Below are 24,880 nucleotides of genomic sequence, written 5' to 3'. Positions count from 1 at the left end.
GAGTTCATGGAATGCACTGCCAGTAGCAGTGGTGGACTCTCCCGCTTTATGGGCATTTAAGCGGGCATTGGATAGGCATATGGAGGATAGTGGGCTAGTATAGGTTAGGTGGGATTGGATCAGCGTAACATCGAGGGCCAAAGGGCCTGTACTGCGCTGTATTCTTCTATGTTCTATGTTCTAAACTTCTGCACAATCTTTGCACCTCAAATGAAAAACCTTCAGGAGCTGCATCCTAACCCAGAGGCATGCCAGGGAATGATCTGTAGCACAGTCAGTGCTGCTCCTTGTTGAGAAGGTGGTTTGGAGGGTCACATCTGCTGATGGTCAGATCCAGTGATGGTAATATCCTGATACTGGAAATGTCATAGACATTTTTTGTTTGGAATGGAATTGTTACTTGTACAAAGCTCATGATAACAGCAAAGTCCAATAGTCTTTGTTCTAATTTATTTTAATTTATCAACCCAAGCTAAGATACCTCAGGTGAAAAATGCCTCATTGTCTGATTTATTTTAATTTATCAACCCAAGCTAAGATACCTCAGGTGAAAAATGCCTCATTGTCTGATTCCAGTCTTCCTCTGAAATCTCCCAGTAGGTAAAAAACTCAGGGGTTCTGTTAATAGCTCTCTTGTGTTTTGTCCCAGCTTGCATATTTCTTTGGAACTAAGGAAAACAGGTTTAATATTTTGAATCTAAATTGATTGAAGAGTTCCAAAGAAGAGGGTGACCTTGTACAGGTTTATAAAATTATGAGGGGCATGGATAAGATAAATAGACAGGGTCTTTTCCCTGGGGTGGGGAAGTCCAAAACTACAGGGCATAGGTTTAGGGTGAGAGAGGAAAGATATAAAAGGGACCTAAGAGGCAACCTTTACAGACAAAGGGTGGTGCATGTATGAAATGAGCTGCCAAAGGAAGTGGTGGAGGCTGGTACAATTACAACATTTAAAAGGCATCTGGATGGGTGTATGAATAGGAAGGGTTTGGAGGGAAATGGGCGAAGTGCTGGTAAATGGGACTACATTAGGCTATGTGGTTGACATGGGCGAGTTGGACCGAAGGGTCTATTTTTATGCTGCTTACCACTATTACTATGACTATAAGAAATGATAACTCTTGTTCCTCTCTTCACCGGTGCTGCTAGACCTGCTGAATTTCTCCAGCACTTTCTGTTTTTACTCCAGAGCTCCAGTAGGTGTAGTACTCTGCTTCTATTAGTAACACTTATTACTGCTGCTGCCCATGTTGTGTTGACTCCAGCAAAAGAGGAGGCACAAACCAGGGAATTGTGGACTTCCTAAACATCAGGGTCCCCCACTCAAGTGCAAAGGAATGCAAAGCACTATGTCTGGCATTGGTTGGTTGAAGAAGTTGCCAGAAAGATTACATAGTTAGATATTAGTCCTCCCTCGGACTCCATTCCAGATTTTGAGTCAGGGTTTAGTCCCTAAATATTTAATTCTCCACAAGTATTATAAAGGCAGTGGAGTTCCTAAGAAGATTTAGCCTCGGCTCCAAGAAACCAGTTTTCATGGGCTAATAGGAGGTGTCAAAGTAATGTCAAGACACACAATTAGGGAGGCAATGGCCTGGTGGTATTATCCATAGACTATTACTCCAGAGATCCAGGTAATGTTCTGGATGCCTGGGTTTGAATCCTGCCATAACAGATGGTGAAAGGTGTAGTCAACAAAAGTTTAAATTGACAGGCTAATGATGACCATGAAATCATTGTTAATTGTCAGAATATAACTATCTGGTTCACTAATATCCTTTGGGCAAGGAAACTGCTATCCTTACCTGATCTGGCCTACGTGTGACCCCAGATCCATAGCAATGTGGTGATTCTCAAATGCCCTCTGGGGAATAAGGACAACAAATGCTGGCATAGCCAGTGACATCCATGGTCCATGAATGAATAAAACTAAAATCAAAGTGATTTTCTCATTCAGGCAGCTGCAAGAGAAGGGGACTATTATATCCTGCCTTGTTCCACTTAACCAAGGGATTCAATCACACTGAGCACAGGCAGCTTGACTCAGTTGCAGCCAAACTGGGCTGCTCGATGAAGGTGCTCAATGTGCTCTGCTCTTTCAATGGGGGCATGATAGATGAGCTTAACTGTGACAGGGTCACATTAAATCCCTTTGCAGTTCAGATTGGGTTCAAACAGAGTTGTGATCTGAAATGGACACTCTTCGGCATACTCTTCCCTTTGCTTCTGACATATGTCTTCAGTTCATCTACAGGTGGTGGTATACAGCAAGAAAATAACAGCAAGAGTTGGCCACTCAGCCCATTTAGCCCAATCCGCCATTCAATGTGATCAATGCCCTGCTTCTGTTCTCTCCCCATACCCCTTGACGCCTTTATCTATCTATTTCTTCCTTAAGTATATTGAGTGACTCGACCTCCACAGCCTTCTGTGATAAAGAAATGTATCCTAATCTCAGTCTAAAATGCATACTGTGCAGCCTGAGGCTGTGTCTTCTTGTTGCAGATCTCTGGCTGAGGAAATATCATCCCTGCATCCAGTCTGTCCAGCTCTGTTAGAATTTAATGTGTTTCAATGAGGTCCTCTCTCTAAGTCTTCTAGACTCCAGTGAATACCGGCCCAGTTTCTATTCATATAACAAACCTGCCTTCCCAGGAACCCGAGGGACTACTTATCTATCAGAACTGATGGAAAGCTATTCAGCCCTGCCTGTCTGACATCTAAGACTAAAGTACACCAAGTCCTCACCTGAGAACTGTTCAATGTCAATTTGCTGCTCTTACATGTCATACTGAGTATAGCTTCATCGGCAGTTGGACAGACTCTCCCACAGTTGTAAGGAGAAAGTGAGGTCTGCAGATGCTGGAGATCAGAGCCGAAAATGTGTTGCTGGAAAAGCGCAGCAGGTCAGGCAGCATCCAGGGAACAGGAGAATTGACGTTTCGGGCATAACCCCTTCTTCAGGCAATGGCCTGAAGAAGGGCTTATGCCCGAAACGTCGATTCTCCTGTTCCCTGGATGCTGCCTGACCTGCTGCGCTTTTCCAGCAACACATTTTCGGCACAGTTGTAAGGAGTTTGGTTTCATCATCAGTGTCAAAATTTAACCAAACCATCACTGATCAGCAGACCACGTGACTAATGACAGCTTTTGGTTTGACATCACTAGCTCTATCTCATTAGCAATCTGTCGATTGATGCTGCAATCAAATCACACATTGTAAAAGCGTAAGAATATAAGACAGAGGAGAAGGAGTAGGCTATTCAGCCCATCAGGACAGCTCCACTATTCAATGAAATTGCAAATGATCACATCATCCTGAACTCCACTTTCACGCCTTTTCCCCATAACCCTTGATTCCCTTACTTATTAAACAATCTGTCCATGTCATTCTTGAACAATCTAGCCTCAACAGCCCTCATGCGGTAAAGAAATCCACACATTCACTACCCTCTGAGAGAATAAATTCCTCCTCATCTCTGTGTTAAATGTGCAATTATTTATTTTTGATTATATCCTCTGGTCCTAGACTCTCCTATAAGGAGGAACACTTTTCCTCACTGACCCTGCCAAATCCCCAAAACGTCTTGTATGTTTCAATAAGGTCTGCTGTCACTCTTCTGATCCCAACAAGGTCCAACCAAACATACTTAACATCTCCTCATAAGACAGGCCCTCCGCAGAGTCAGAGATGTACAGCACTGAAACAGACCCTTTGGTCCAACACATCCATGCTGACTAGATATCTTAACCTAATCTAGTCCCATTTACCAGCATTTGGTCCATATCCCTCTAAACCCTTCCTACTCAAAAACCTATCCGGATGCCTTTTAAATGCTGTAATTATACCAGCCCTCATCACTTCCTCGGGCAGCGCATTCCACCCTCCGCATGAAAAAGTTGCCCTTTTGGTCCCTTTTATATCTTTCCCTTCTCACTTTAAACCTATTCCCACTAGTTGTGGACTCCCTCACCCCAGGGAAAAAACTTGTCTACCCTATCAATGCACCTCATGATTTTATAAACCTCTATAAGGTCACCCCTCAGCCTCTGATACTCTGGAGAAAATAGCCCCAGCCTACTCAGCATCTCCCTGTACCTCAAATCCTCCAACCCTGGTAACATTGTTGTAAATCTTTTTCTGAATGCTTTCAAGTTTCACAACATCCTTCCTATAGCAGGGAGACCAGAATTGCACACAGTATTCCAAAAGTGGCCTAACCAAAGTCCTGTACAGCTGCAATATGACCTCCCAACTCCCATACTCAATGCACTGACCAATAAAGGCAAGCATACTAAACACCTTCTTCACTATCCTATCTACCTGCTACTCCACTTTCAAGGAACTATGAACCTGCATTCCAAGGTCTCTTTGTTCAGCAACACTCCCTAAGACCTTACCATTAAGTGTATAAATCCTGCCATAATGTGCCTTTCCAAAAGGCAACACCTCAGATTTATCTATACCTGTTTTAGTGACCCTTCTCTGGAGTGCCTCCAATGCCGGTATATCTTTCCTTACAATTTGGGATCAAAACTGTTCAGATTTCAGTTGTAGTCTCATATAGTTCCCTACGTTTATGCTCCTTTGCTTTTGAAGTAAATGGCAACATTCCATTTGCATTCCCTATTACTGCTGAGTTTAGATGCTAATGTTTTGTAACTCATGGACAAGGACTCCTAAATCCCTCTGTTCTGTAACTTTCTGCAGTATTTCTTCATTTAAATAATATTCAACAGTTCTACTTTGACTGCCAAAGTGCATAACCTCACATTCCTATACATTATATTCCATCTGTCAACTTTCTGCCCAATCACATACCCTGCATATATTTCTCTGCAGACTCTCTGCATCATCCTCACCACCTGTCTTCCCATCTATTTTCATGTCATCCACCAAGGTGGCAATAATACTTTCACTTTCCTCATATATAGAATAAATCGTTGTGGCCCAGTCCTGATCCCTTCGGCACGCCACTATTCCTGATTGCCAACCCGGAAGTGCTCCTCACATCCCAAATTTCTGTGCTGTTATGTCTAAGCTGAGTACGAGAATGTTGTGCAACAGCAGCCTCCCAAAACTATTAAACTGCGAAATTGCTTTGCCTGATCTCAGTGCATTCTTCTATCGTGGTGAGATCAGCACAAGGTATACTAGGCCAGAGAAAAGGCTGAACAATTTCTATTGTCACTGTATCCTTAGCATTTCTTTGTAGGTGGGGGTCACCAATTCTAATATTCTGGAGCATGCTCATTTCAACATTCATGACATGTTCATTAGCTGTTTGTCTAAAAACACTCTGCAGAGTGCACTGGCACTGGATCATGACCTGCTAGATACCCATTCCTCCATTACAGGGACACCTTCAACAAGATGCTGTTATACTGGTGTTTAATATATATAATTATCACTTGGGAACACAGACTTTTAAAATAGAGCTAGATGGATTTTGGTTTCAGTTCTATGAAGGAAATTGTTTTTTTTTAAGAACTCAAAAACATTTTTAAAAATTTCCAAGTAAGCATGTGAATTTAAAAGTTCCCTGTAATGTCTGGATATGAATTGATGAAATATTTACACAACTGAGTTTATGGCACGCGGAAAAACTGATTGGAGATGCTGGTAGGTTAGTTTAAGCTCAGTTCAGAAGAACTAGGTTTCAGTTTCATTCTTTCATATTGCTACAGGTCAGGAGAACTGTTCCATTTTAGCAGAAGGGCAGGTTAGTTTGTGAAGTCTTTAAGTCTGAGAGTCTGTAAAGAAATCCAGAAGCTATGAGAATAGAAAACAGATTCATGCCACCCAAACTAAAAAATGTATCTTGGGACTGTCTCGGTATTCCAAAAGAGAAAACTGGAACAAGTCAGTTGAATAAGAAATTTAATAGGAGTGACATTTCTTTCAGATTGAGTACCTGAAAATGGATATTGCTGGGAAAAAAGTTGATTCTAGAGAACAAATTATTCCCATTTTATGGCAAAGTGTTTTTCAGGTTAGATTAATAATCCATTTTGACCTTTCTCACACAATCATAGAGTCATACGGCACAGAAACAAACCTTTCTATCAAACGAATCCATGCCGATCATAATCTCAAACTAAACTAGCCCCACATATGTGTGCTTGGCCCATATCCCTCCAAATGTTTCTTCTTCATGTACTTATCTAAATGTCTTTTAAATGTTGTAACTGTGTCCACATCCACCACTCCCCCTGGACGTTTATTCTACCACCAAACACTCTCTGTGTAAAACAATTGCCCGTTTTTCCCTACACACTTTCCCTAATTAATTAAACAACTGGGTTCTCCTACGCCATGAAATCATGTGGCAGGAGAGTCAGGCGTGCTCACTGTTGCTAACACTTTGTGACATTCTAATCACTGCTGGCATCATACTTACATCCATGCTCTGCAGCATTTACATAGTGTACAAAAATGTTAGCAGCAGTGAGCATGTCCAACTCTCCTACCACATGATCGCATGAGACTGCCTTTCACACTTGTCCCGTATTGTTATCCCCAACAAAATGGCCCATAAAGGCAAGTTAGCTCCTTGGTTCACTAACAGGGACCTGGAGGCCTTAGTGGACAGCATGATGAGAAAAAGGGCAGTGCTTTTTTTCTGCTCACTGGCAAAGGAGGCCAAGGATAGTGACTTGGGGTAGTGTAGCTACTTGAGCAAAACTCAATGCATGGCAATAAGAGAAAATGTTAATGGTCTTCTGTGCTCCTAAAGGGTAAATGCTACCATCCTCCCTCTGCTACATCATACTCACAGGAAAAACACTCACTCTAACTCTGCTACTGCACACTCACCTTACTGAGGCTCATGGACTCTTGCTATAGGCTGCATCATGCTCACTCAACTGTTCTCACCCACCTCATCCTCACAAACTACAGTACTAACCCTGCAGTTGCCTACACTTCCCACTTACTCACTTCCCGCCTTGCTCAAGCATCAGGACTAACGGCTCTCCCCGCCCACTTCCATTATACCGAATCCTTTCCTTTGTCTCATTGCAAGAACAACTGGTCTGCCCCTTTACCGTTCTAAAGCACCCAACCATGAAAGGTTTCCTATCTCTCTCTTAGCACTCAAAAGCAATGCAAGCTGCAGAGCACGGCAGCCTCAAACTAAGTGAGTGAGTGTTAAAAAAGTTAACTAACAATAATATGATGCGTCCTGAGTAGATGCATGAGATAGATGGGCGTCCTTGCCAGCAAAATACCTGGCAGAAGAACGTAAGGCATAAGTATCGATAAGCTCCAAAGTGAAGCCTGAAGTGCTGAAGAGATGCGTGAGTTGGTGTAAAAGCAGTTCAGACGAGGTGGTGACACTAGTTGTTTGGCAATAGGCAGAAGAAGGTTGGAAACGAGTGGTGTCCGTGAAGGAAACAGCAAAATGATGGTGAAGATGGAATTGTCCGAAGGCTTGGTGAAGCAAATGTCAAACTCATTCCGCCTGGTAACTGCTTTGACTTCCAGCTTGGGAATTGTACCATCTAATTTCTCATGAAAAGAGAGAATTGTGAACTGCACAGAAATGAGGCAAATTTAGCTTTTCACGAGGTGCAAATGTATGGAGGTCAGGTAACTCCCACTCAATAGAGTTAGAATTTATTCTCTCAACATTAAGAATCTGATGTTTCCATTTTCGCCACATTTTACCAACACTTTTGGCATTGTTTATATTGCTGAAGGGATTGGAAAATTCCACATTAGTTTTTTTGTTGTTAATAGGTAGCTTTTCTTCTTACTTACTGATATATATACATGTTTACCAAACAAAAACCAAAAAACTACAGATGCTAGAAATCAGAAACAAAATCAGAATTGTTTTGTTCTGAAGGAGGGACCTGAAATGTTAACTCTGCTTTCTCTCCAGATGTTGCCATATCTGCTGAGTTTTTCAAACAATTTCTGATTTTGTATCCATATATATGTAGCTTTTATTTGTTTTTGTGGAATAAACTTGTGGCCTTGTATGAAAAGAACATTGTCAGCCTAGTACGGGTATGTTCAGTGACTAACTATTATTATGTGGGCGGCACGGTGGCACAGTGGTTAGCACTGCTGCCTCACAGCACCAGAGACCCGGGTTCAATTCCGACTGACTGTGCGGAGTTTGCACATTCTCCCCGTGTCTGCGTGGGTTTCCTCCGGGTGCTCCGGTTTCCTCCCACAGTCCAAAGATGTGCAGGTCAGGTCTGCTAAATTGCCCGTAGTGTTAGGTAAGGGGTAGATGCAGGGGTATGGGTGGGTTGCGCTTCGGCGGGGCGGTGTGGACTTGTTGGGCCGAAGGGCCTGTTTCCACACTGTAAGTAATCTAATCTAATCTAATCTAACCAACTGTAAATCTAATACACCACCACACCAGGTTTTATTCTGGGATCTGACTTGGCCAGTTCAGGTAGTTTTTATATAACATGATGGTTGCATTCTTGTGCAACCTTGCATTATAGAAAAATCATGTTTTAGAAATAGTGCTGAAAGTCTTGACAATGTAATCGCATTACAGCCAAAACACGTCTTAAAGGTTTGCGCTTTAAGACGTCTTCAATTCATCAATTGAATGATGAATTGCGTTAACAAAATGGGTGTTATAGCAGTGAATTTGCGTTAACAAAATGGGTGTTATAGCAGAACGACCTATATTACAGTCAGCTCGGATCATCACAATATGAAAATGGAGGACATTGACACACTGGGAGACAGACGCCGCTGGCAATGACCTCTGGAGGCTGACTGCCTGAATGGGGATTGAAAGCGGTGAGGCAAAACAGAAAGCACAGCTGGATGAGAACAGAACCAGGAGAAAACAGAGGTTAGCAATTCTGCACCTTCTCAACCCATGTATTCATCTGCTAAATGTGGCAAAGTGTGCCAGAATAAGGCCCCTGAGCTACAGGAGGTAATGTTTAACACAGAAGGAACTAACAAGTTACAAAGTACCTACAAAGTACCATCTCATGAAACTGAAGACCCGACAAAGGAAGAACTACATTTTGAGGACCAAATCGCAATATATTTAATAAAAGCAAATTACTGCGGACGCTGGAATCTGAAACCAAAAGAGAAAATGCTGGAAAATCTCAGCAGGTCTTTTTCAACAAAGTAACTGAATTGAAATATTCACAAGTCAAAATCCATGAGTGAGCCTTGAATAGTGTGTTTACCATCATAACATAATGATTGAATTATAACCTCAAATTTACTGAGATGCGCTGTCATTTCCAGTTGAATGCCATACCACTGTTGGGTGATCTCTTTCCTGACATGTTATTGCAAATAAAAGGCATGATGCATGTTAAATAGAACAAAGGAAATTGCTGATTTTCTTTTTGAGGATTAGCAGTAATAATGCAGTTGTTAATTACAACCCGAAGACTTGTCGGATTATTTTTAATATTGGATTAAAGGAGGTTGGTGACAGCTTCATTCAACTATTCTATTGCTGATTGTTTTGTGTAAATGATCATCAACAAATTTTGTGATTCTTCACTTAAAGCATTACTCAGTACTCCAACGGAGGCTCAAAATTTGTTAAATAATAGTAGCTTATCATGAGATAAACTCACAATCACAATCAAAAACCTTTTTTCATTTTGTGTTCATCATGTTTAGGCTCATTCATGGAAGTTGAACACCTCCTGTTTCAGACACCCATTGTCTGAATCAATTAAGATTCAGTTCCGATGCTGCACAGTTAGTTGTAGATTAAAGCTCTCAATATGAAGCCTTGATAACATGCCTTAGCCTTAATCAATAGGCACTCCCGCCACAGCAGGACAATATTTTCTATGTCCAAACCAGCAATTGTGAAATTCACTATTTAATTCCAATTAATGATAAATGAAAAGGTTCTGTATTATGGATTTGAATTAAAATTCCTAAGGCAAACCGTTAATGTCACTGCGTAACCCTGCATTCAATCATAATTTCTCCACGTAGGAGCTCATCTTGCCCAGACCCTCACTGATGATGTTACCGAGTATGATGACGAAACATCTGAAAACAAACGTTCAAGCTCAGTGAGCGAACTTAGTATTCTGACTACAGCCACCAAGATACAATACTGTCCTCAACAAGCCCACAACAGAATGGACCGTAGACAATAAGACACAGGAGCAGAAATTAGGCCATTCAGCCCATCGAATCTGCTCCACCATTCAATCATGGCTGATAGGTTTCTCAATCCCATTCTCCCACTTTTTCCCCTTAACCCTTGATCCTCTTGATACTCAAGAACCTACCTATCTCAGTCTTCAATATACTCAATGACCTGTCCTCCACAGCCTTCTGTGGCAGTGTATTTCATAGATTCACCACTCTCTGGCTGAAGAAGGTTCTCCTTTTCTCTGTTCTAAAAGTTCTTCCCTTTAAGGCTAAACCCTCAGGTCCTAGTCTCTCCTACTATGGAAACATCTTCCCAACAGCTACTCTGTCCAGGCCAGTCAGTATTCTGTATGTTTCAATTAGATTCCCCCCTCATTACTCTAAACTCCATCAAGTATAAACCCAGACTCCTCAAACATTCCTCATATGTTAAGCTTTGCATTCCTGGGACCATTCTCGTGAATGTCCTCCGAACATACTCCAGGACCAATACATCCTTCCTGAGACATGGGGCTCAAAACAATGCACAACACTCCGAATGTGGTCTAACGAGAGCCTTATCGAGCCTCAGAAGTACATCCCTGGTTTTATATTCAAGTCCTCTCAAAATAAATACCATCATTGCATTTGCCTTCTTAACTACTGACTCAACCTGCAAGTTTACCTTGAGAGAATCCCGGACTAGAAATCCCAAGCCTCTTTGCACTTCAGACTTCTGAATTTTCTCCCCATTATAATGTAATCAGAAGTTCAGATGCGTGATTTTAAGATAGTGTTGAAAAATGTGTTGCTGGAAAAGCACAGCTGGTCAGGCAGCATCCAAGGAGCAGGAGAATCGATGTTTCGGGCATAAGCCCTTCTTCAGGACTGAAGAAAGGCTTATGCCCGAAATGTCGATTCTCCTGCTCCTTGGATGCTGCCTGACCAGCTGTGCTTTTCCAGCAACACATTTTTCAGCTCTGATCTCCAGCATCTGCAGTCCTCACTTTCTCCTAGTTGATTTTAAGACAGTGTTACCATTACTGAATCCCCCACTATCAACATCATGGGGGTTGCCATTGACCAGAAACTCAGCTGCACTCGCCATGTGAATGCAGTGGCTATGAAAGCAGGTCAAAGGCTAGGAATACTGCAGCAAGTAACTCAGCTCTTGACTCTCCAAAGCCTATTCACTATCTAGGCACAAATCAGGAGAGTAATGTAGACTCCCTAGATTAGTGCAGCTTCACTCAACGAGCTTGATATCCTCCACGATAAAGCAGTCCATTGATTGGCACCACATCCACAAACATCCACTCCCTCCACCACCGACACTCAGTAACAGCAGTGTGTACTATCTAAAAGATGCACTGTAGAAATTCACCAAAGATCCTTCAATAGCATCTCCCAAACCCACCACTACTTCCATCCAAAAGGACAAGCAGCAGATACATGGGAACACCACCACCTGCAAGTTCCCTTCCAAGCCACTCAACATCCATCCTCATTTGGAAATATTTTGCTGTTCCTTCAGTGTCACTGGGTCAAAGTCATGGAATTCCCTCGCTAACAGCATTGTGGGTCTACCTACTGCATATGGGATACAGTGGTTCAAGAAGGCAGTTCACCACCACCTTCTCCTGGGCACTTAGGAACAGTCAATAAATTCTGGCTCAGCTAGTGACACCCATCCCACATGAGAACAAAAATAAAGATATTTGTCAATGATGTGGCAGTCAATCTGAATGCCATGTGACAGATGCAGCTAAATCGAGCTGATTTCAGTCAGTTACATTACAGTAGTACTAGCATTGTATCACATGTTGCCTAATTTTTATACAAAGAATAACAGGAGCATGAGAACAATTACATGGCAAAAACCTAACTGTGAAGTCATGGTATTGTTGCAAACCACTTTAATTACCCGGTAGTAACTTTCAGAGTACTGTAGTACCACACCTGCCTTGCAGGGGTAGCATGGATAGTTGCAACAATTGGTGCTCCCTGTCCAGTACATCATATCATATTGATTTTCCAACCGCACCTATTTGAGCTCAACACATAATAATAAAGAAACTCATGTTATTTGTTCTTTTCAAGACACTAATGAAGGAAAGATGAATCAGGTCATTGGAAAGAAACAGAGTTAATGTTTCAGATTGATGAGCTTTCATCAGATCATTCAAGATTCATTCTTATGGTTATTGGCTCAATAGTCACTGATCAGAAATGTTAACACCATTTCTCTCTCCACAGAGGCTGTCAGATCTGATGAGCTTTTCTAGCATTTTCAATATCCAGAGCATTTCTCTCCTGTATCAATCCAAATATTTCACTGACAAGAAACTGCATCGAATTACACAGAATATGCAGCATAGAAACATGTCATTTTGCCAAACCAGTCCTTATCAGCGTTTATCCTCCACTTGATCCACTTCACATCCTTCCTCATCTAACCCTAGTAGCAGGGCCCTCTGTTTATTTCTCCCTCATGCATGTATTTACCTTCCTCTTAAATATGTCCACAATATCTGCCTGAAGTATCCTCTGTGATGTAAATTTCACATTCTCACTATTCTCTGGGAAAGGACGTTTCTTCTCAATTTCCTATTTGATTTCTCAGGGACCTCTTATATGTTGTGGGAAGTCAGCAATCCCACCTCGGGGATTCTGCTGAACCATAACCATTATCTTTCATGGGATGTTCCCTCGTCTCAGTTGTATCCTAATGTCCTTTAGTAATTTCCTTCATAAAACACCTGCCTCCAGCTCCACTACCTCCGATCTACCGCCCACCCCCCCACCACCCCTTAAAAAACAGGCACACAGCATTACAGCGTACAGAAGCATATATTGTGTTTCTAGATGCATTCGTTCACATATACCTAGTTAGTTTATACTCCACCATCCTGTATATTATACGTAGATTTTGCAGGTTAAGATCAGTTTGGGATCAGCACCACCAGTTATGAAATGGCAGAAACCATGCCCTCTGAGCGATAACCGTACCTGAGAAACTTACCAGTGAATGCAGTCGATTTGTTGACGAAATGTACGTACACAAAGACTGCAGATCATACTGCACCTGCATCGATCTATTATTCATGCTCTTCTACTTTACGTATGGTGAAGCTCAGCTATTCTGTGCACAGACCCAGGTACCAACAGGAACACGTTCGGTAATTAAGTGGAGACAAAGACAAAGTGTGGAGCGAATACACGTTCTACTCCATCCCTCCCATTAACCAGGACCGATTGTGTGGATTCCTCTCCTGTTTCCAATGCATTTGTAATTCTGTTTTTACAAGACTGCTTTACACAGCAAATTCTGTAATCAACACACGGCATCGCTCCTTGTCAACTGAAAACGCTCCAGGAAAATGCCTTCGAAGAAAGAACTGGGCGAGATGTCAATAATTCATTCTCCGGCATGTAATGGGAAATTAAACTTACCATTAAAACAAGCCCATTGCTGGGGTGGCGCTGGGTCCGGTGTGGATTTGGCATTTGCCAGGGCAGGAGGCGGCTCGCTCCCTTACTGGAGACACTGTCCGGGTTTCTATCCGAGCTGGAAACTGCCCGGTCTTAGTCCCTTTCTCTGCGGGGTAGAAAATGAAGCCAGGCTGAAGCAGCAAGAGGAACAGGGAGCACAGCGCCACGGCACCGACGTCACCAGCGCTGTCAATCACACTGCAGCTACCTGCTGGTTCACTCAGAGGGGAGAAGGCTGCATCTGCTAGCGGCATTCTTGCTTCTGAGAAAGAGACTGCAGTCACTTGATGGGCCAAGTTCTATAGCATGATGTCCATCGAGAGACACGAATACACATAGCTGCTAATAAAAGCAAAGAAATGCGGATGCTGGAGGCCTGAAATAAGAGCAGAAAGCGCTGGAGAAACTCAGCAAGTCTGGCAGCATCTGTGGAGAGTCAGTTTCCCTGCTGTTGCATCATTGTTTTGCCACACTGAGCCACGGGGGGAATGCAACAGACATTCAGTGGTAAAGCAAAATGCAATTCACCCTCTTCGTTCCTCCCTAGCAGTCTATTTAAGGCTAGTAGCTAATTCAATATTTTAAAAGTTTGTCCTCTGCTTTAAATAATATTGACACAAAATTTCACATTCAAACCACCCCCTGTACATTCTCCCTCTAAAGTTTGCTATAATTCTTTACCTAATTGTGTCGAATTTGTGCCCTCTCCTTACCAAGTATATGAGACAGATGGACCTAGTGCTGTGTAATATTTAAAGAGGCACCACTTGGAGTACCATTGAATGGGTGACAAGCCTTCTCAAGCACCTACTTCATCTGATCCTCACCAACAACTGCTTGCAGGGTCTTAAAGCTGCAGCCTTGAGGCAAGGTGCTGAATGGAGCATAGGCAGTTCAGTACAGGAAAGGAAACTAATAAAAGAATGTTCCTGTCATGATTCAAAGAGGTTATTCCATCAGTAGCAAAACCATCCAGACTCGAAAAAAAAACATAGTTTAGGAAAGCTTACAGTGAGTGATCCATCTGGTCAGATCTTTACAAGTTGTTCTAGAAGATCACAAAAATTTCCTTCCCATAACGTTTCCTTCCATATCAGCATGTTGCCTGGTCTGGAGTGAAGGTCTTATGAGGAAAGGCTGAGGGACTGGGGTCTGTTCTCATTGGAGAGAAGGCTAAGAGGGGATTTAATAGAGACATACAAGATGATCGGAGGATTAAATAGGGTGGACAGTGAGAGTCTTTTGTCCTAGGATGATGACGTCAGCTTGTATGAAGGGCCATAGCTGCAAATTGAGGGGTGAGAGATTTAGGACAGATGTCAGAGGCAGGTTCTTTACTCAGAGGGTGGTAAGGGCATGGAATGCCTTGCCTGCCAATGTAGTTAACTCAGCCACATTAGGGACATTTGAACAGTCCTTGGATAAGCAGATGGATGATGATGGGATAGTGTAGGGGGCTGGGCTTAGATTAGTTCACAGGTTGATGCAACATCAAGGGTCAAAGGGCCTGTTCTGCGCTGTATTGTTCTATGTTCTGTAAGGGTTCAGGATTCATCCTAGATCTGCTTCAATTAACTAATCTAAGCAAGCACAGTGGTAGAACTGTGTCAGAATGCATTTTCTACAAAACATAATGAGAAAAAAACAGCAAGTCACATCAGTATATAAGTGAAAGGAACTGAGACATATTACCTTTACTTTATTTACAAATAATAATGATATAATGGCATTTACTATGATCTATATCATAGCAAGGTAGATATGTCACTTTTAGCTATTAGCTCAGGTTCACCCATGATTTCTGCAAGTGGACTTAGATCTGGAGTGTCTTTATTTCAGTCCAATTATCTCGTAAAGAAATAGCGTGACCAAAGAACCATCAGGGAGAACCCTTTCTCCACCCAAACATGACTGAAATATGCTTCATTTTTCCTTCTTTCTTGCTACCATCATCTTTGAATGTGAGGAACAGATGTGTCATTGCTTACATTCTCATATAGGAGGCTGACTCAATAAGTATGGAATGGAAACTGGGGTTTCAGACTTTGAATAACTGGTTATCTATATAAAGTACATGAACAAACAGTTTTCACAATGTGAGCGTCAATTCCCTAGACTTCTCAGTGCATGAAAACAACAAAGATGTAACTTACTTTCTTTTTAAGCATGGACCCTATGACAGAAGACCATTTACTCCCGCTTGATTCTTTGAAGCTAAGCTTACTCAGACTTTAAAAATATTGACTGTCTTTTGCCAATAACTGCCAAATACATATACTTCAGCCTGAAAGAGACTGCACATGCCTTGAGATAACGAATCCTGTCTTGCCATGCAATTGAGCTGACCATGATAGAAGCCTCCAGTTTTGAACCTATCCTTAGAACAATGGGTAGATAATATACCTTTCATAATTTAATTAAACCAGAATGCCTGTTCGTCAATATTGAGTGAAAGTAATCTCTACTGATGACCTAGGATGCTTGTCAGTGAATGTGTACATTCCAGTTAATTCCCACTTGGGGATTTTTCATTGTTCAAAGCTTCATAACTTGCATAAGCAAACCACACCAGTGCCAACACTGTTAAGACATTCCCTTTGAGAAGCCTTGGCTAATACAAAATTAACCTGTTACACACTAATTGTGGCTGTACTCAAATATTACAAACTAAGATCAGCAAGTCATTGGGTGGGGGCTCTTGTGACACAAAGGTAGCGTCCTTACCTCTGAGCCAAGAGGCCTAGGTCAAAGTCCCACCAGCAATGTGTAATGACATCACCAAGCAGGTTGTTTAGAATTTTTTTAAAAATGTTGAGTCAAAGACAATAACAGAGGAAAAGTCTATTTGGCTACATGCAGTAAGAGATTTTGGAAAGTTAATGGCAGTTTACACCACTTTGCTGGCTTTTCCAATGGATTTTCTGGCAAAGTAATGAGACATGATCAAACATGTCCTTTGGAAATTCAACTCCCTAATTTTTATTACAAAGTGAAAAGGCCATATTGGAACATCTGGCCAAGTTCTAGAGTTCATAACAGAATATGCAGTTCAGTACATATATCTGTCAATGCCTGAAAGAGAGACATAACCTGACATTTTCTTCTTTATATATCAATAGCATGCAGTTGGAATGAATATTTGGTGGCTAGTATTTATGAGAACAAATGTGATTTTTTGAGGTTATAAAACAACCCTTGTCCTTCTTTTGAACTTGAGTATAATGGAAATTTGAGTGAGGTGTATAACAGGCAATCAGTTTCCTTTCTTCATTCTGTACCTGCCTGAACTCTGATGAAGTCTCATTTTACTTTACACATGTCCTGCTAGTCCTTTTGACATAATAAACTGGTGCAGAGGGATCTTGTGACCAGAAGGCCTGAGTTCAAGTCCCACCTGCTCCAATAATGTTAATAACATCCCTGAACAAGTTGGTTAGAATATGCATGATAAGCTAGTGCAAAGATAGCATGCTGAGGGAAAAAATAAATTATTACACTGCTTTATTTCAGAAGTAACAAGTGAAACATGCATTTATAATCAGGCCCATTTATTTAAAAGAGTTCAAAAAGCAGAAATTTCAGAATTCATTCATCCATTTTTTTAATTCATTCATAAGATGAGAGCACTCTGGTAGTTATTACCCAGAGGGCAGTTGCTGGGGTCTGATGTCACAGGTCAGGATAACAGCTACCTTCCCTCAAGGGAACGAATAAAGCAGATAGGGTTATCTGACAATCAATAACAGTTCCATAGTCATCGTTAGCCTCTTAATTCCAGATTTGTATTGATTAAAATTCCACCATCTGCCCGGCCAGATTTGAACTCAGTTCCCCAGAACATTCCCTGGGTCTCAGGATTCATAGCCGAGGCATTAATACTAGTAGGCCATTTCCTCTCGATGTAGACTAGGCCTGATCAAATTTGGGCCACAAGCAGCTTTTTAAAAAAAGACATGATTGGTTCAGCTCCACAGTAACAAATGATTTAATTCTGTCCTGCTGCCAAAATTGTAACCTTTTGTTGACATATTCCAATACCCTTTTTAAGGGTAACTGGTTAGGCTACATGCAGACTTGATTTTCCTAAAATCAATGGGACCAGCATTATCCAGCTGCTTTTCATCCTTCACACAAAGGTAGTCCTAATTTGTGTGCCGCTCTGCTCCCCTATCCTTATATCCTCCTTTCTATCATTTATGTGCCAAGTCTTTTGACTTTATTTGATTTGACGTGACTTATTCTTGTCAGATGTACTGAGAAACAGTGTAAAGTATTGCTTTGTGTGCTATCCAGACAAATCACACCTTACATAAATATATCAAGGTAATAGAGTCATCTGGATAGTAGAATAGAATGCAGAATATAGTGTTACGGCTTCAGAAAAGGTGCAGAGAAAGATCAACTCTAATCTTGTGGGCGGCACGGTGGCACAGTGGTTAGCACTGCTGCCTCACAGCGCCTGAGACCCGGGTAATGTAATGTAATGTAATGTAATCTAATCTAATATGAGAGGTCCATTCCTAAGTCTGATAACAGCAGGGAAGAAGCTATTCTTAAATCTGTTGTTACGTGTTTTCAAACTTTTGTAACTTCTGCCCAATGGAAGAGGGTGTAAGAGAATTTAACTGGGGTGAGAGGGGTCTTTGAGTATGTTGGCTGCTTTCCCAAGTAGTCGGGGAAGTAGACGGAGTCAACGAAAGGAAGGTTGTTCGTCGTGATGGGCTGGGCTGTGTTTACAACTCTCTGTAATTTCTCGCGATCTTGGGCAGAGCAGTTGCCATAGCTGTGATACATCTGGATAGGATGCTTTCTATAGTCCATAAGAGTCATTGTGTACAGGCCAAATTTCCTTAGCTCTCTGAGGAAATAGAGGTGTTGGTGTGATTCTTGACTGTAGCATCAATGTAGGTGGACCAGGATAGATTGTTGGTGATATTTACTCCTAGGAACTTGAAGCTGTTGAACCATCTCCACCTGAGCATCATTGGTACAGACATTGTAAATAGATATTGACTTAGTCCTCACTTCAATCATGGATCATAGAATAGATCATAGAATCCCTACAATGTGGAAACAGGCCATTTGCCCCAACAAATCCACACTGACCCTCCGAAGAGTAACACACCCAGACCCATTCCCCTACCAATATGACTCTACATTTCCCCTGAATAATGCACCTAACCTACTCATCCCTGAACACTATGGGCAATTTAGCATGGCCAATTCACCTAACCTACACATCTTTGGATTGTGGGAGGAAACCGGAGCATCTGGAGCAAACCCATTCAGACACGGGGAGTATCTGCAAACTCCACACAATCATTGATTCCTTTCTTCCATTTTCACCACACTACAATGTGCAACAATAGCTCTTGATTCAAAGTCAGCAGCCGTAGCATTTTTTTATAGCTGGAATTAAAGTAACAATTATCACAGCAAGATTCCTGAGACAAGATTTTAAGAAAAATACAGCATGCAGTGTTGACTAGGACAGCCTATACTTAGAGCAGTGTGCAATGTGCTGAGTTTTAGTCAATATAAAAACAATATTAATGATAATAAACACAGATCCCATGTGGTGCATTAAAAGAGGTAGGCAAAATGTTAACAATGCTCACTGCCTTACTCAAGTATGAAATCAAATTTAAACAAACCAAGAAGTTCTGTTAGTTATTTTTATTTTCTCTGCATACTAACAGTTGTAGGTGATGTTCGTAATAAGTACATGGTTCTTCTAGGATCTCTTTGGGATAAACATACAGCCACCAATACTTCTTGCAATACTAGCTATGGGGCATCTTTTCCCACTTGGCAGAAGAGACTTGAACTTGAGTAGTCAGAAGTCATTTGTTGCATGCTAATGAAGATAACAGATTATATTAGCTTAAATAAAATCAGAAAATGCTGGATAGACTCAGCAAATGTGACAGCCTCTGTGGAGATAGAAACAGAATTAGTGTTTTGAGTTCAATTAACCTTGCTTCCATTATTAAAGAATCAACACTCATTTAAAGTTAAAAATCAAACAATACCAGGTTATAGTCCAACAGGTTTATTTGGAGGCACTAGCTTTCGAAGCGCTGCTTCTTCATCAGGTGGTTCTGGAGCAGTATCATAATCTATAGCAACAGAATTGCAGTGTCATGGAATGTAATATTCAACAAATTTACCTTGAGTCTTTCATCTTTTGGAATGATCATGTTAGTTTCGCTTCCTTCATAAGTAAATTCCAGAACTTTGTTGAAGTTACATTCTCAACGTACCTTTGACAATAGATGCCATCTCAGCTCAGATAATACATTGAAGGTGTGAGATTAAAGTCTGTCTGTGCCCCAATGTTAGGTCAGACTGATTCTATTTCTAAAGTGGGATTTATAGAATCTGACATGGATTTATGCAGTTTTTGAGCAAAAAAAAATGTAATTCATCAAGTATAAATTCACTCCACAAATTTACATGTGTGTGCATGCAGGGGAGACTGAGTGAGTGTGCGCATGTGGGTGTGTGTGTGTGGGGGTATGTGAGCGTCTGTGAGAGAGTGTGTATATATTTTTGTGTGTGAGTGTAATGCCTGTGAGAGGTAGTCATTAGCCGTTGTAAGTCTGGGAGAGGGTGTGTGTGAGTATGGGGGGGTGTATGTGTGAGGGTATGAGAGAGAGCTTGTGTATGAGAGATGGTCTGCATGGGTGTGTGGGTCTGTAGGAGTATGTGTGTGCTTGTATGCATGTATGTGAGAGAGTGTATCGTGCGGTGGGGTCACCTGCAGTGTGACATGAACCCAAGGTCCCGGTTGAGGCCATCCCCCTGTGTACCGAACTTGGCTATCAGCCTCTGCTCAGCCACTTTGCATCGTTGCCTGTCCCAAAGTGAACCTTGGAGGATGGTCACCCGAAGGTGGACACTGAAAAACCCAGCAAAGTAGTGTAAACAGCCACTGTCTTTCCAAAATCTTTCCAAAAGCAATGTGTATGCTGTTGGTTCACCATCACCTTCTGAAGGATAATTGGGGATGGTAAATAAATATTTGCCTTACCACAACACACATTCAAAGAAGTAATAGCAAAAACAAGAAGATAATCACAGGCAAAGAATGTCAAGCTGCTCATACCAGCAGAAATGCAAATGTCATACCTTTATAGCGTGGGAAATTTAAAAGAAAATCAATCTAGTACAATTGACCAAATTAAATTGAAACAACTCATAATTTGCTATACAAGAAATTATATATCTACCAAGAATAATTGATGTATTATATTATCTTTTAAATTTGTTCATGGGATGTGGGCAACATAGGCCAACAGTTATTGCCCATGGGTGGACAGTGAAGAGTCACATGTAGGACCAGTTAAGGATTGTTGATTTCCTGTTCTAAAGGGAAATGGTAAACCAGATGGGTTTTTACAGCAATCAACAATGGTTACATGGTTACCATCAGGCTAATATTTTCATTCCAGATTTTTATCGATTTCAAGCTACACTATTTGCCATGGAAGGATTTGAATCCCTGTTCCAGAATATTAGAGGTTCTGGATAACTATCCCAGTGACATTACCATTACGTTATCACCTCTTCTAAAGGGATTAATGGGAGAGATGATGGCCAAATAGTTTTGTTGCTAGACTAGTAATACAAAAATCCAGGAAGCATTTTGGAGACCTGGGTTTAAATCTCAGGTGGGATTTGAATAGAACAAAATTCTGAGATCTGAAGTCTAATGATGACCATGAAACCATCGTCAATTGTCTTAAAAACATGTTTGATTCACTAATGTCTCTTATGGAAGGAAACAGATGTACTTACCTGATCTGACCTACATGTGGCTCCAGACCCACAGCAATATGGTTGACTCTTATTAGGGATGAATTATAAATGCTGGCCCAGTTGGTGGCGCCTACATCCCATGAGTAAATAAAAAAAAGGAGACAAGGGTAGTCCTGATTAAATTAACCTTAGTTTGTGCCTGGTTTGGACATTTTCTTACCTAGTTACAAGCTTTCTGCATGTTTTACTTTTGAAATTGTAGTTCCTCATTATCTGTGGTCAACCAATCTGCTCCTCACAAGAATAAATGCTGATGACCAGATATTCACCCTGGCAAAACACAAATTCTGAATTTCACTGGACATTTGAGTTATTGAGTCATACAGCACAAAAGAGGCCCTTCAGCCCATCTAGACTGCTCCAGCCTATCTATACTAATTCCACATTCCAACATTTGACCCTTGCCTTGAATGTTATGATAATTCACTTGCTTATCCATATATATTTTAGAGGGTGTGAGAGTTCCTGCCTCCTGGGCTATTAATCTACCCAAATAATCTACCCCACAGTATAATGTACCAACATACAAATGAGGAGCACAAGTAGGCCACTCAATGCCTCAAGCCTGCTTTGCAATTCAGTAAGCTGATCTGATTTTAACATCAATTCTACATTCCTGCATACCTCTGACAATCTTTCATCCCCTTAATAATCAAGAATCTAAATACTTCTGCCTGAAAAGTATTTAACGATTTCATATCAATTGCCCTTTCAAGGAAAATAATTCCAAACTATAGCATGCACTCTGAGAGAATTATATTTCTCATCTCTGTTTTAAAGGGGCGACCTCTCATTATCAAACTATGGCCCCTAATTCTAGATTGTCTCATAAGATGAAGCATTCTTTCCACTGCCACGTAGCCAAGTCGTCTCAGGATCTTATATGTTTCAATTAGGTCACTTTTGACTCTTCTACACTTGACAGGACACAAGCCTTGCCTGTCTAGCATTTTCTTATTCGGCAATTGCTTATTCCAGGTATGAGCTTAGCAAATCTTCTTTGACCTGCTTCCAACACATTAACATCCATACATTTGGTTATTGTACACAGTACTCCATGCCTTCTAACTTCCCTCCTCTTCACTCAATTCCTTTTGTAGTAAAAACATAACAGTCTATTGCTTCAAAACCAGAAATTGCTGGAAAAACTCATTAGCTCTGAGCTATGGAGAGAAAGCAGAATTAAAGTTTCGGGTCTTCCCTTTTTGAATTAAGGAGCTACATTAGCTATTTTACAATCTAGGGGAACCTTCCCTGAATCTAATATGTTCGAAAATTAAAAACGATGCATTGCCTATCTCACCAAATATTCTATTAGCTTTCCTATTAATTACTGTACCGTCATACTAACCTTTTGTAATTCATACACTTGGACATCGAGATCTCTTTGCAGCCCAGTGCTCCGCAACCTGTCACTATTTAGATAATATGCTTCCTTCCCACATTACATTATAATTGCCAGATCTTTGCGCAGTCAGTTAATGTATCTATATCCAATTGTATGCTCCTTATGTTCTCCTCACAACTTAATTTCCTCCTTACTTGTGTGTCATCAGAAAATTTAGCTACCATATCTTTTAGCACCTTCTTAAAAATCATTTATATACATTGTAAACAGTTGAAGCTTCAGCACTGATCCCTGGGCACACAACACATGACATTGTGCCAGCCTGAAAAAGAACCATTTATTCCTACTCTGCTTCTGTTATCCAGTCAATCTTCTATCCATGCAGATACGATTCCCCAATATTATGAACTTTCATTTTGTACAACCTTTGACTTCTTATCAAATGCATCTGGAAATCTAAGTGCAATACATCCACTAGTTTCCCCATTATCTACAGCTGATGTTACTACTTCAAAGGACTCCAATAAGTCAGATAACTAATGATTTCCTTTGACAAAAACCATGTTGGCTCTGCTTTGATTACCTTGAATTTATTCAAATTCCCTATCATAATGTCTTTATTAACAGTTTCTAACATTTTTCCATGACAGATGTTAAGCTAACTGGCCTGTAATTCCCTGTTTTCTGCTTCCCTCCCTTTTTGGGTTGAGTTACTTAGCCACTTTGCAATCTAAGTGAACCTTTCCTGAATCAAATATGTTATAAAGTTAAAACCAATGCATTTTCTATCCCACTAAATATCTTTTAAGACTCTAGGATGAATTCCTTCAGGAGCTGGAGACTTGCCAACTGGAAGTACTCAGTAATATTTCCCTGGTAATTGTAATTTTCTTGAGTTCCTCCCTCCCTTTCAATTCCTGACTTTTAACTTTTTCCAGGATGCCTCTTGTATCCTTTCTGGTGAAGTGCAAGCAAAATATCTGTTCAATTTATTCCCCATCACAAACTTCCCAGACTTATTCCCTATAGCACCAACATTTACTTGGCTGAATCTTTTCTTTTTTTAAATATCTGGAAAAACATTTCTTATCCGTTTTTATATTTTTGGCTCCCTTTCTCTGGTATTTATATGTTATCTCTTTATACATCCAATAAAACTTATATCATGCAGTGTTCTCTTAAATTGTGTCCAATTGGCGCAGAAATTACTTTTACAAAATATAAATAATGACGGCAACATTAAATCAGCTCAAAGGTAGGGCTGTGTATAATCTAAAGAATGTCATACTGTTCCTTTTTGGAATATGAGGAGAAACCTCCTTACTCAGAGAATTAAAAACCAAAAGAACTGAGTTTGCTCTAAATCAGAGACAAACATAAACATTGCTGGAAAAGTTCAACAGGTCTGGCAGCATCTGTGGAAAGAAAAAAAGAGTTAATATTTTGGGTCGAGTGACCCTTCTTTAGAACTGACAGAAGTGAGGAAAATGTATAAACTGACAGATGCTGCTGGACCTGCTTAGCTTTTCCAGCATTTCTATGTTTGTTACGTACTCAGAGTATTGTTCGGATTTGAAATGCACTGCCTGGGAGAGTGGTGGAAGAAGATTCCTTAAGAGGTTTCAAAAGGGAGCTGGATATATATTTGAAAGGGAGGAAATTAAAGGGCAACCGAAATAAGGTTGGAGAATGAGATGAGCTGGATAACTCTTTCAGGACCCACTACAGACACAATGTGTTAAACAACCTCCTACTGTACTCTAAAATTCTATGCTTCTATATAAATTGAATTGGAAATTGGATACTGTTATGTAGGTGAAGTACCAGAAGACTTCTGCAACTTGAAAAATCAAGTTTAAAAAAAAATTCATTCATGAGATGTGGATATCACTGACTTGTCCAGCATTAATTGCCTATCCCTAGTTGCCCTTAAGAAGATGGTACTGAGTTGCCTTCTTGAACTGCTGCACTCTACCTGGTGCGGTAGACCCACAATCCAAAGGGAATGGCAGAATTTTAGCCTAGGGACACTGATGGAACGGTAATACATTTCCAAGCCTGAATGGTGTGTCTCTTTACAGTTTATCATGATGCCATGTATCTGCTACCCTTGCCCTACTAGA

The 24,880-nt window shown here is 40.9% G+C and overlaps 1 protein-coding gene across 2 annotated transcripts in view; it reads right to left on the bottom strand.

Moving 5' to 3' along the window:
* The window catches only part of LOC122564774 (mitogen-activated protein kinase 4-like), a 93,586-nt gene extending 79,862 nt beyond the window's left edge, over nucleotides 1–13,724 (bottom strand). For both annotated transcript variants that reach the window (XM_043720029.1, XM_043720117.1), the window contains exon 1: nucleotides 13,550–13,724. The gene's annotated coding sequence lies outside the window, so the exon portion shown is untranslated. The remainder of the gene's footprint in view (nucleotides 1–13,549) is intronic.
* Between the last annotated feature and the right edge of the window lie 11,156 nt (nucleotides 13,725–24,880).

The sequence above is a fragment of the Chiloscyllium plagiosum genome, chromosome 1 (genome assembly GCF_004010195.1).
Source record: "Chiloscyllium plagiosum isolate BGI_BamShark_2017 chromosome 1, ASM401019v2, whole genome shotgun sequence".
Classification (NCBI taxonomy): domain Eukaryota; kingdom Metazoa; phylum Chordata; class Chondrichthyes; order Orectolobiformes; family Hemiscylliidae; genus Chiloscyllium; species Chiloscyllium plagiosum.
This window is presented reverse-complemented; position numbering and strand designations above follow the sequence as displayed.